Source organism: Mauremys mutica, chromosome 1 (assembly GCF_020497125.1).
Source record: "Mauremys mutica isolate MM-2020 ecotype Southern chromosome 1, ASM2049712v1, whole genome shotgun sequence".
NCBI lineage: Eukaryota > Metazoa > Chordata > Testudines > Geoemydidae > Mauremys > Mauremys mutica.
In genome coordinates, this window is record NC_059072.1 from 82,370,816 (window position 1) to 82,384,861 (window position 14,046).

The 14,046-nt window shown below is 41.4% G+C and overlaps 1 long non-coding RNA gene across 1 annotated transcript in view; it reads right to left on the bottom strand.

Annotated features, from left to right (window-relative positions):
- Positions 1-12,325: 12,325 nt before the first annotated feature.
- LOC123370051 overlaps positions 12,326-14,046 on the bottom strand; it is a 38,207-nt gene continuing 36,486 nt past the window's right edge. Inside the window, exons 2-3 of the long non-coding RNA XR_006579263.1 lie at positions 13,639-13,755; positions 12,326-12,499 (exon numbers count right to left, since the gene is read on the bottom strand). This is a non-coding gene — a long non-coding RNA (uncharacterized LOC123370051). The remainder of the gene's footprint in view (positions 12,500-13,638; positions 13,756-14,046) is intronic.

The following is a 14,046-nucleotide window of genomic DNA, read 5'->3' on the forward strand; positions in this document are numbered from 1 at the left end:
CTATCAGAAAGGTCAAGTTTTCAATTCAGGTCTCTCAGAAACCTCCCTGTCCGAAACTCTGTTGAAATCATTTTGACTTTGACTAAACAACCTATGATGATGAACATACATTTCTGGCAAAAACGTTCAGATCAGCTCTACTCAGTTCACTGCTCAGTACTAGTGAGTGATTTGTTTGCTACTCCAGGGTACTTAGTTTCTAGTCCATTGATTAGCAATATGACTTTTGTTTGTTTGTTTGTTTTGTTGGCTAGGAGAATAATTTGTTCTATATTATGTACTCAAAATGCTTGTGAAATCCAAGCAGTGCCGCATTTTCATAGAGTTACGTTCTTTAAAAAGGAGTTTAAAGCAACCATTCAGATCAAATATATATGGGTTCCACAATCTGTACTCCAGCAGGAATTTATATTTATGAACTAGCTGTTTATCTTCATTACAATCAGATGTGCTTATTGTTAAAATTTTACAAAGCAACCCAGTAGCAGGGTGAAAGATGGAGATTACTAAATAATAGATAAGTATATTTTTAGTCAGCTCAGGGGTGTGTGTATGTGTGTGAGAGAAAAATAAATAAATAAATGCATACATTATGAGCCTATAGGAGAGCTCATATTTTTTAATGTTAAGGCACAGGCTAAATTCCAACAAGAGCAAACCAATACCTGTGTTCTGAGCTCAGTACAGGATTATTAATTATAAGTTTTCCAGTCATTCTGCTTCTAGAAGTGGGAGGGAGCATTCCTTGCCATCTTTTTCTTAATGTCTTCATAAGCTTAGCAAGCTGATTCTTAAATATTAAACATACAAGACTTAAACTAACTCCACAGCTGACAACTTCCAGTCAGGAGGTTCCCTCCTTTTCCTATCAATCCGTCAAATTCAGGGACAACACAGAGTGGAAAACACATGTGCAAGTGCAACAAGTAAAGTGAACCACAAGGTCCTCTGAGACTATCACCATTCTATTTCTTATGCTTGGCAAAGCCACTGCAGCCTTTAACTGAGCTAGGATTCTTGTTAACCTGCCCTTGGTTTGATGAGAGGGTGATTTTTTCCATTGTAAAAGCCTGCCCACCCCTGTTGTCTTTTCCTTTACTGCAGAGCACAGAGCAGTGGAATCTTTGAGCTCTCTGTGGATCGCTGAGGGAGAAGTAGAATGGGTAACAACAGTGTTAGTTTCAGAGACAATATAGTGTGAAAAGTTATCCACCACAAGAAGGTGTTCATGTATAATGAAAAGTCACCTGGATTTTCAGACCTCCATTCATTAACAATCATCTCCAAAAGGAATTAGCAAAGAGAATGTACCGGTATTCATGTGGAACCACTACAATTTACAAACGAACATAGGAATTGCCATACTGGCCCTGACTTGTGTATATTAAATCCATCTTTTCTCTGACAGTGGCCAGCAGCAGATACCTCAGAGGAAGGTTGAAGAACCCCACAACAGATATTTTGGGAGGGTGGGAGGAGAAGAAAGAATAACCCACGAAGGTCTCATCCTGTTTAATGTTTAACTAAGAGGCTATCCATGACATAGGACTAGAGACTCACTTAAAATATTTGAAAAATCTGGGAAAATTTGTCTCAATGATATTCAAGGAACATGATCCATAGAAAATGTCATATTTTACACTTTGTCCTTTTTTATTAATTTTGTATTTTATATATACAGAAAAAATAAACTATAAATATAATTCTCATAATACATAAACTTCTCACAATATATTAACCATTTTCTACTCAACTTTAGCTATACTTGAAATGTTTAATTATAATGTAATATGAATGGTTAAAAAATAAATCAATTATTTGTATTACACAATTTACAAACAGACAAATTTGTTTATAAAACTCTAACTAGTTAAAGAAAACTTATTAAGATAAGATAAAGAATGGATGCAAAAGACAGAGGAGGGGGGATAGAGATGGGAAAGAAAGGACATGGATACTGAGGAGGCAGAGGCAAAGAGGGACCCATGCATTTAATAGGATCATTCATATACTTCCAGGAAAGCATCCCACATCTCTCAGAATTTTTCTTGGGTTTGTCTGTTATTGTATACAATTCTTTCCTGTGCTTTTTGACCAGCAAAGCGCTTCAGCACATGCTTAACTTTAAGCACGTGATTAGTCCCATTGACTTCATTTATTCACAGTTAAGCATGTGCTGAAGTGCTTGGCTAGATCAGGATTTTCATCTTTAAAAGCACTTTCCAAATTGTAAATATAGGTAAATAATATCATCCACATGTTACAACAAGGTAGATGATTGGAATGCAGGCTCTCCCCTCTCTAACTCACCTGCAGAGGGACACTGACAATTTGGCTTAAAAGCTCTGACCATTATGTACTAAAGACAAGTAGCACAGGCCACCCACAGGCACTGTGGAGCAGTGGTGAGCAGCCTGCACCCCATGGGCCGCTTGCAGCCTGTCAGGGTTCACCATTCCTGGCCAATGGGAGCTGCGGGAAGTGGCGCAGGCGGCAGGGACGTGCTGGCTGCTGCTTCCTGCAGCTCCCATTGGCCAGAAATGGTGAACTGCAGCCACCTGGAGCTGAGAGCAGCCGTGCCTGTGGATGGTAAATGTAAACAAACTGTCTCACGGCCCGCCAGTGGATTATCCTGATGGGCCACGTGTGGCTCGCGGGCCACAGGTTGCCCACCACTGCTGTAGAGTGTTTAAAAACACACATTAAACGTGTGCAGAGTCCAGGAAGCTCCTACCAGTTGCATGGCTTGGGAAGAACATGCTGGAAAAACAATTTAATGGGTTTCATTCTTCGGCTTAAATCATTCCCTCCCATAGAAAACTTCACAGCAACAGGTTCTGAAGGAGGAAAACTTCCTGAACATCCTCTCACAGACGGTAGCCCCTGCCATGAGTGGGAGGGAGGGAGTCTTTCTAATGGTAGCTGGCTGTGAGCTCCCTGGCAACACCAATCTTCAGCCACTCAACAATTCTCCACTGGGCTGTGTCAGCCCTAACTTCACCTTGCAGGTTAACAATAAATCATTCCCAGGTGATCTTCAGTCCCAACACTAGCTACTCACAGAATTTCCAGATCCTCTGCACCCAAAGTGCAGTGTACCCCAACTTACCAGATTTACCTTAAACCACTGTTCCTGTAAAGCACACAGCACTTGTAGGCATTTCTAATAAAACAAAAGTAGGTTTATTTAAGAAAGAATAAAGATTTAACTAGAAACAAGAGAGAGTGGTGGAGACAAGTGGTTACAATATAGAACAAAATATAAGAACAGTCCTGGGTCAACACTTAAGTAATAATTACCTTTCCTATGAAATGTAGATTTTGCCGGAAAATGTCAGTATTTAGCAGAGCTGGCTGGTTTCAAACAAATGAGGATCCAAGCATTCATGAACGCTCCCTTGCAAAGTCTCCTTCTCTTCACTCTGTTATACTGAAAATAGTCTTTTGTTTCTAATCAGAGATAGGCCAAACCCTGGTCTTGTTGTAAAGTGGTTTAGACTGTCATCACCTCTGATCGTTTTCCATTCAAACTCTTAGCCTATGTCTACACTACGGACCTTACAGAAGCACAGCTGTACCGCTGTAAGGTCTCCGCGACTGGAGAGAGCTCTCCCCTGGGCATAATTAAACCTTCCCCAATGAGCGGCAGTAGCTTTATCGGTGGGAGAACATCTCCCACTGACATAGCACTGTCCACACTGGCACTTTTGTTGGTGAAACGTATGTTGGCCACACCCCTGACCGACAAAAAATTTACGGACAAAAGTGCTCGTGTAGACATAGCCTTAGAATTGCACAAAGCTAAACAATTAAGCCTTGCATTGCAACACCAGCTGCACAGGGTGGGGTGACAACTCCCCCTTGCCCAAGTGGGCCATTACCAAAGACATCCTGGTGACTAATCTTTACTTTTCACTCCAAGTCTATAAAGGATACTTTAAATATTAATACATTATTCCTTACCTATTACCCATCCATACATCTTGAAATGATTATGAATCTTGACAACTTACAAGCTTTCTGTAGATACCGTATCATTACTCTTTATGGAAACATATCCTGCAAGACATATGTTTGGTGTAATGAGTTTGTCAGGTCTGAGGTGAGAGTTGTTTGCAAAGAACAGGGGACCACTGCACTGGACTCTGGAACCTCCCAATGCCCAGCTCCCTGTGGAGCTGAAGTAGCAAGAACTTTCCTTGCTGCAGATGCTCCTGGGGTTGGTTCAGCAGAAAAATGAATCAAATAAAATAAATAAATAAAGTACCACTTAGGGAATTTTTCCAGGAAAAATCTCTACTAGCCAGTGGAGTTAACCCACACCCAGTTTCCCTGCTGTCCCCTTCTCATTCCGTTTCCCTCCTTTTCCCCAGCATGGTCTTTAGGACCATAGAACACGCTTGGCACAGTCGGGGAGTGGTGGGGAGCGGCAAGGGATGGTGCCACTAAAGCAGGTCATCTCCCCTCTGCATGGAAGGTGGGAAGATCTGTACACAGAGGATCCACTGTTTGCTTGGATTTGAGGGCACATTCTGAGCCTCCAGGTTTTCTTACATCTGGTGGACAACTCTCCCACAAAACCACACAAGCCTGGTGGTATCCCTTCAAAACACCAAACACTAGAACCTTTGCACTCTTCAGCAACAAGGAGTAGATGTATCTTTCTCATCTCACCTTCCCCCAACCCTGAAGCTTGATGAGCCAGGATCCCTACTGGCAGCTTGCTCTGCATCCCTAGTGCATCTCAGAGGAAAAGAAAAAAGGGCTTGGAATGCTCTGTAATGGTCTCATTCAGTTTCAGTGAAAAGCCTTTGGAATACAGTCCATCATCCTGAAAATATCCTTCCACTAAACAGGGAAGTGTTCTAGTGGACTGAACACAGATCCAGGAGCCAGAAAGTCCCGACAACTGTTCCCTCATAACCTCTCTGTCTCAATTTCAGTACACTGAGGATAATAATACACACTTAGCTACTTCTCAGATGGAAGGTATGAAATAGTGCTTGTAAAGTACTTTGGAGGTAAGTTATAAACGTTATTTTATTACTGCCCCTGGCTCCTGGCTCCATGTCCCCTGCCCATCTCAAAGAAAAGGAAAAAAAGAGTTGGTAGGAAGAAAGTAATCCCTTCTGGTTTGTGGTAAGAGATGGCAAGGATGTGGGGCTAGCTGACCCCAGGAGTGGGTGGACTGTCTACAGTGAAAAAATCATCTTTTTCCCTGATTGTTTCCAGCAACTGTATAATTAACTTTAATTGTGGCCGTCATTTTGGCAATGAGTTTCACCTCTTCAGACTAAGAATATTGTCTAAGTGAACACTACAATTTCCTGAAGAAGCTACAAATCGGCAGTCTTGCCTAAAATCATATACAACCATCTATCCTTCAGCATGTAAGATGTATGAAAACAACGTACCAGGAGGCTTCCTTGATGTAGCATCTACCCTATGGTAAGCCTTATGGTAGGACTTAATACACAACATTTAGGATGGACATATTTAGCTTGGTATGATTTGTCCAACGAAGCTGGGATCATCTGTTCCTAGGATATAAATATAGAACCAAATCCTGCTCACCTTCATCACCTGGATAGTTCCAATCCTGTCAAGAGAAAGTCAAGAGGGTTTGGCCTTCATGATAGGTTAAGGAATAAATCAGCAAACGTTTTTAAATATTAAATAGAATGTGTATTGTTGGAACTCTAGAGAATGTAAAATGTATTGCAGGATAGAAACTAAGCAAAGTAGTTAGGTCTCCAGTTCTTGCATATCATTGTCAAAGTGCGCAAAATGTAGCCTGTAAGCTCATCTTCTTTGCCAGTTTATTTGATCATGAAACTCCTCTCTTTGAATCCTTCCTCAGGCTCTGCCTCTGCTGTTACCCCACATTTAAGTTTGTAACCACCTTCAAAGCTCTAGCATGACTCATCCCCATGATACATGAGCATTCACAAAATTACACAAACATCTGAAAAACTGTAATACTTCTTCTGCTAATTTTATTCTGATAGTGTGCATAGATTGTATTAGTTGAGTTGTATGCATGCATTTATTAGTTGAGTTGAGTTGCCATTATAAGCAGTATATGGTTTCTCATTTTAGAAAGATAAATAGGAGTAATAGCTGACAAACTTCAAGAGCAGATCAGACAGCCATTCATTCTCGTGGTAATTCCAAAATGTCAGTATTACAGGGCAGGGAATGAGTCCAACAGTATATACTGCAAAGCTCCTAGCACACTGTAGGCACAATGGATAAATAATAATCATAAAACTGCCTTGAATGTAGATAACAGCACAGCTTGATATTTAAATTTATGAAGTGCCATTTCCTACTATGTAACTATTTGGAGCCTCTGATGACAAGGCTCAATCATCAAGCTTTGGTCTTGTGATTAGCATGTGGCAGTGGCAAAAAAACTTTTATTTCTTGCATTCAAAATACCCTGCAGCTGTGCTCACTAGTTATGTAAGGCCAGTTCAGTAAAATAAAGGGAATGACAGATTACACTTGGAAATGAAATACAAAGAGTAATTATTTTCTAGTCATTAATAGGAGCAGTTAGGTAATTTATGTATGGTTAACATTAGTTCCTTTCTATTAATATAGTATAGACCATGTGATACCTTATTACCCCTATAGTCTTCATATTGTACATTATTTATTGGATCAATAATGTCTCACACTGCTCTTCAAGAAAAGATGGACAATTCTGAGTTACAAAGTCTACACATGTAATGATTATTCTCCTATTAGATCAACTTTTAAGCAGATCTTTAACAGGCAGCTCCACTCAATAGGTCCCTGGCCGACTGCAAAGCAGTGAGGGATGAGAGCAGTAACCGCTCTCTGTAGGTTTTACATTTTTTTAACTGCTAAGATTTTAAGGAGTTTTGAGGGCCTTTACTGCCTCGCAGAGTACTTGTCCCCCAAGCAAGTAAGACCAGTCCCTTTACTAGCAGTTATAGCCCAGGGTGAGAAGCAGGGAGCAGCAGCTGAGCAGCTGCCATTGTGAGGGAAGGGGAGCAACACCAAGACTGGTAGATTCTAGGACAGGACTAAATACCCTTCCCCTCCTCCAAAATCTTTTGCATCAATGGATGACGGTTCCTCAGAGACAAGAGGAACAGGACTTTCCCCCGTTTCCTGCAAAGGTCTTCCTCACCCAAATGATCCTGCCGTTACATGCAGAGCAGATCACTGGGGGTAATGGGAGAGCAGCAGCCAAAGCCGAAAAGTGAACTCTTTCCTCCACTTCTTCAGCCAGGGCTTGGGTTCAGCCAGTACAGTGAACCAGCACGTCTGTCGTGCTGCCTTCTTCGTCTGCAGAATCAGAGCTGTCATTCAAAATAATAATAATAATTTTTAAAAGTCTCTAGTTCTGAAGTAAAGTTTCAAAAGCACCTAAGTCCCATTTTCAGAAGTGACTGTCACTGAACCTTGGTTTCTGCACATTATTGAAAGTCAATAAGACTTAGGCTTCTAAGTGACTTGAGCTATGTGTACACTAGCAGGCTTTGTCAGTCTAGCTATACCGAGCAGGCCTATACCTACCTATAGCTATACCGTCAAAGCGCTCCCAGTGGGGACACAGCTATACCAACAAACCTGTGCTTTCACCAGTATAGCTTACTCCAGCTCCCCCGAGCAACATCAGCTACACCCGCAAAAGTACGGAACCTGAAACAACAGCTCTGAGAGGTATGATCTGCCCCATTCATCTCAATGGGTGCTAACTAAGCCATGTCTACTTTAGGAAAAATACTCAGTAGAGCAGGTTGGGAATTTTCTGTCACAGTGATTTACCCATGGAAAATTCACTGTCTGCAAATTCAATATTCTCTGAAGAAAAATTTCAGTTTTGGCAGAAAGTTGTTCCCAGCTCTGCAGCTCCCCCATTCCTTGACATCCTGCTCAGCTCCCTGCGCTGAGAAACTGCCATGACTCCAGGCTACCTCTGAAACCATGCTACATGATCAAAACAACATTTCTGAATTCCCGTTCTGCAGGAAAATCTGACCTTTCAAATTTTTGTTCCATTTCAGAAAAAAAAATTTTTGTTGTTTAATTTCAGAATTCTAAGTTTCAAGTTATATTTTTTACAACTAGGTAACTAGCACACAAGTTTTACCTTGATGTAGCTGGTTGAGGTGAATCCTTTTCCATGAAACAGAAGTGTCGGGCACACAGCCATCGCTGCTCCATTTTGGTTTCTCCTTGCTTTGAAGAGTGCCAGAACCTTGTTCCTGGATCTGAACTCCTCCAAACTTTGGGAACATATGGAACCAGATCAGAACTTTGTAGCTCAGCTCATGTCTGTCAGACAGACGGAGAAGAGGAAGAAGAAGAAACACACACAGGATGTGCTGTCCCAAGATAAATAAACTATGCCACAGTGGATAAGGAAGAAAAGTGAAAACTGGGCAAGTCTGGAAAGCAAGGCTGAGTACAGTACATTTTGGGGGTGGGATGGGTGTTCAGCTTCCCTCCTTTCCCCTTTCCTTTCCATTTTGTTGCTGACTCTGGTTTAGGTTACTTCTCTTTATTCCAATAATTCCTATGATCCTTAACTCCTCATTCCAATGTTCTGCAGTTCTCCCTTCTTACCACCATTCAGTCCAGCCTATTTGCTGCTCTTCCCTTTCCAGTTCCGCTTGCTAGATAACACGCTTTTGACAAAGTGGGTATTCACCCACGAAAGCTTATGCTCCAATACTTCTGTTAGTCTATAAGGTGCCACAGGACTCTTTGCCGATTTTTACACTTTGCCAGGGATGCTTGCTTTACTCCTAAATCTTTTACTGTTCAAGGCTTATGCTCTTTAGAGTTCAAACCAGCTTTCACCTCTTCTCCGTCTGAACTAAAAACTACAGTGTTTTGAAAAAACAAATCTATTTTACCAACACTGTACCACTTCTAGGCTGTTAATAACTGTTGCAACAGATGGTGTTATTTGGGGAGATAATCCCCCTAGGCAATATGCAAAAGGCAAAAACACCATATAACTTCATTAAAGGGACATATTTGTTCTGCTGCAGTAAGACTGTCATGATATCTCTTAGATAACTGTAAAACAAGGGTTTCTGTCTCCATTGCTCCATTTGACAGCTACAAGGATGAAGATATCACTCCTGGGAAAATTAATACTTCAGGCTATGTCTACACTACAGCTTATGTCACTCAGTAATGTGAATAAACCACCCCCTGAGCGACATACATTACACCGGTGTGGACAGCTCTACATAGGCGGGAGAGCTTCTGCTGCTGACAGAGGTGGTTTTATTATACTCATGAGAGAGCTCTCTCCCATCGGCATAGAGCATCTTCACTAGACACGCTGCAGCAGTGCAGCTGCACTTGCAGACATGCCTTTATTTAGGTTTACAACGAATGTTAGCCTGATTAATAAATCAGTTATTAGCTCACCTACAATAGTATTTTTTCTGCCACACTTTTCCTGTTGCTTTCTTCCAGGATTTTCCCACATCCAGGAATTGTTTTCAGGCTGGATAACAAATGTGTTTTGATCTTCAAAAGCTATAATTCTCTGTGCCTTTGTTTTAAAAAAAGATGTATTTTCTTTAGTATGTCTAGTTTAAAAAAAAGTTATACAAGCCTTCAACCCACACTGGCGCTGAATTACAGCCAGAGTGGAAAGCTTCTTCAACTGCTTTTCTAATGTTGTTTTAAACTGGGAAGCACAAGGACAATGTTTTTCTTGGCATTGCGCTTGTTGCCTCTGAAATACACAGGCTGCCGTTCTTGATGTGTTCCTGTTTTCCTCATGTTTTATTTTAACAGTGTGCATCCTCTGGGGTTGTGTGGCAAGCCCCTTTCCACAGACACACTCTGTCACCCTAGCTAAGGTATCATTTAGCAGTGGGAGCTCTCCACTGGCAAGGTTCTGGTGTCCAGGTCTGTAAAGTGTTCGGCTAATTGAGGTCCAGAGTTTTTCATAGGCATAAGCAAGTGCCACAGACTTTGGAGCCAGATGTCAAATATAGGGCTAGCCATAGAAGAGTATTAAAAATTGAGTTGTTTTTTTCCAGAAGGAGGTTGCCAGTTTTGGAACTGATTAAATAACGTGAAAATATTTTTGAAACAGAGGTCACTGAATTAGAAACCAGGTTTCAGTTGGCCTTTTCATACTTACCCCTTCACTGTTAGCTGCTCACAAATATTCATATGGCCTAAGTTTTGTTCTTATGACATTTTGCTAAAACAGCAAATTTCAAAATTAGTTGGGGGCTGAAAGTTAAAGTTTATAAAAATCAGATCATCCAATAAGAGGACAGAAACAATACCATGCCACTTACACAGCCAATCACAAGCTCAAACAGAAATTGTGTACTATCAAATGATCAAATGCAGAGACACCAACTCTCATGATTTTATCATACATCTCATGATACTTGGTGTTTTTCTGAAAGCCTAAGCTCCTGGAATCATGTTATTTTGTGAGAATCTCAACTTTCATTTTAAAAAAGTAGGCTTCTTAGCTATCGTGACTGCAGACAACCTTGAAAATGTGATTCGAGTGCACACCAAAGTCTCTGAAACCAGAGGACAAATTTAAAAAAAAACCTCAAAATGTTTTCATGATTGTTAAAAAAAAAATTCAATCTCATGATTTTGAAGGGCCTGACTCCTGACTTCTGAATGCTTGAGGTTCACAATACTATAAAGCATATTTGTAAAAGCTATTTATTGTCTGTTTCAAACATCTGAAATTGGTTTGCAAACTCTTGCCAAACAGGGGAAAAAAAAGGGGGGATATATTCATCAAACAAATTGTTCACACAACATAGGTGAACCATCTCTACTTACAGATCCTTCCTGTGCTCAGGTCAGTCAGTCAGGAGTGGGGTTGTGACCTTGCATAACTGCAGGTGGGCACAGTGAGGGAAGGGATCCAAGAGCTCCTTTCTACTCATCTCCTAGGCAGACTCCAGGCCTTGAAGTCTATCTCAACAGGGACCACATCTGCATGGCAGGACTCCAGCAGGCCAGTGCTTCACTGAGAACACATTAAAGGTTTCAGCTCCAGTGGGCCTGACTGTGCAGTACATATGAAGGCCCAAGTCCTAGCTCTTTGGTGGCTGTAGATTTGGCCCTGCTGCAACACAGGTTTTCTCCCAGGTTGCTCTATCATGGTGAACAAAAAAACCATCCTCCCTGTCTGCCCTGTAATCTGAGCTTCATCTTTGACCCCCGATATTCAGGCCATGGCTAAATCTTGCTGCTTCTTCACACACAGCCTCTCCAAGATACAATGCTTTGGGAGTTTTAAAAATACTTTCTAGGGGGGAGTATCCTGCCCCCCCCCAAACTCCAGCATCAAAGTTTAGTATAAGCAGCTCTTCTCTTTTTCTCCCCTCTGCCCTATTTAAATTGGAATCAGGGTCACAGTGACTTGTAGAAAAGGAAGAAATGCCTAGATGTGTGGCTTCTATGCTATGCTGCGGAAATTCAGAAAAGCTGGCCCACCTCTTGCACACCTGTTGCATTAAATCTGGCATACAGAAAGCTAGGCTTCCGAACTGCTGGAGGTCTAATTCCATTGCTGCTTGTACACAAAATGAGAAGACTGTTGTTGGTGGGAGGAAAAAGGGGATTGAATTACATCCAGTTGATAACTCACTGCAGAAATAAAGCCTAATGGCACAGCTGCTCTATGGAGATGGAGACATTTCAAATGGCCAGCTCTTCCCTTGGCTGGAGCTGGTATTAGGGATAAACAGCAGCAGTACCAAGCAGTACAGTACCAAGCAAACAGCAAAAGAACTACGTTTACAAAAAAAATGTCCCCGTTTGATCAGAATGTTTTCCAGTCTGCTCCTGCTAGTGAGAAGGCTGCAGGTAATTTCAGTTCAAAAGCAATATCCAGTCACAGAAAACACAACAGCAGCATTTAGTCCAAGAGATCTGGAAAATTCTCATGGCTGTTGTGTGGATCAGACACCGCTTCAATATTTACATACTAAATTTGTTACCTAGGAACTGGTCCTCACTACTAGAAAAGCTGAAAAGGATGGGGATGAGTGCGCTAGAAAGGTCACATTATTCCACCTTTGGATCTCCCCAATTTTGGGTCCCCATCATAGTTGCTCTAACTTACATCCAGCTTCCTTAGTCCAGGAGATCGTAGCATAACAGAAGATCAGCCCCTGAAGATGTCTAAGGGGCCAGGTTACAATTGCTGTGAGAAGCATTGCTGAGTTTGGTAACCTTTTGTGCCTAGCTTGGCAATTGTGCCTAGAATACAGTCTCATGGTCAAGATCTCATCCTTATTTTTAAAAGCACTCAGTGGCTCAGATCCAGGATAACATAGATGATCACCTGCAGCTCCAGGACAAGGGCCGCAGACAACAGCTCCACTCTTCAGACACAATTGAATTGTCCGCATCCAGGGTAGAGCTCATCTGTGCAGAAGACAGTTTTTTGCTGGGGCCAGTGCAATGAACTCCCAAAGGAATCAAGCTCCACCTCAAATCTCAGCACCTTGCACGCCAAGTGTGAGGCACATAAAAAGGAACAGAGCACAGTGTAAAGATAATGTATTACATTTTTTAAATTGTATTTAAAAAATATAAGGAACATGAAATGTATCCTTGGGGAAAGAGATGGGGGAAGAAAGAACCACATGTAACAGATACTAGTCATGTCACTTAATTAACTCTTGGAAGATGTTCAGATACCATGATGATGTGGAATGTATAAGAACCTAAACAAAATCCACAATGTTGCATTAACATAGTTTTCTGGGTAGAAGCCCTGACTGCAATTCATATAAACACATGAAAAACTGATCTTTCATCTGTCCATACAATAATTACCCCATAGAAACAGCATCAGTGCACTTAATTATAGCATGTCATGTGCTATTATAAAAAGCTGCTGTGAAAAACGACATACAGTGAATATTTCATAACATGAAATAGCTAGTGCTGGAGGATGTGGGTTTTATGTCATTAAAGTTTGCCTTTTAAGGTAATAATCTGATCACTTCGATCTATTCTTCATACCCCAGTGGAACTGTAGTTTAGCAGCATACAGTTTTTGGCTATGATACAATACTAGGAAATATAGCTTCACTTAAGTTATCTCCTAACTCTTGTTTTGCTCCATGTGAGGCTGTAAATACATTGTAAGTCTTATGCCCCCACCAAAAACTGCAGGTTAACATTTAAACTGGTGTGAGAACAATAAGTCAATTATAGCACAGTGCTCAGTGTGTTATGGAATAAAATAAAAACCTAGAAACTACGTTTAAAAATCTGGCTTCTAGGGATGATGTGCCAGTGATCCTGTCCACTTGGACAGAACGTTAAAGAAGGATGAAGGAGCCTTTTGCTGGGAACTTGGTAGCTTAGCTGCATGTCTACTCTCAAGGTAAACATATTGTAACAAAAAGTCCTTTGTCAGATCTCAGCAAGTTCAACAGGAATCCAACAATTCAGAGTTCAGCACAGCATGCTTCTTCTCCATGTGACCCAGCGATAGATATGAAACATCCCAGACAGCAAGAACACAGTGGGTGAGAGGAAAGAACTGAAGCCATCTCTATTTTTATTAGAAAACAAAATCCCCCATCTTCAGCTCCCCCTACTGTTCTGTCTAAAGTGGGTATTTATACTCACTGTGGTCTCTTCCAGTTTTCCATTTGTTCTCCTTGAGCCTCTACCCCCAATAAATGTTCTTCCTTAAATGTGGATGATCTATCCCCGAGTTCTTGAAGGATTTCTTTCTTTCTGAACCTTGGAAAGACATTTGGGAAGACTCAGTTATACAGAGGAAACTGAGCAGCAAGCCAATGTCCACACTACAGCTTTTATCTGTCATTGTGGATCTGGTTAAGGGGCCAGTCATTTTACACAATGACAAGCAACAAACACAGACAGCAGCTTTTCAGTCAGTACAACCATATTTGTGCATCAGCACCTGCCATGAAGCCTAACTGTGTTTGTATCAGTGCATTCTGGGAAAGCCTGGGTGGCTACATCACAGCGTCCCAGCAGAGGACAGAATGCCCCAGAAGATGGACACCC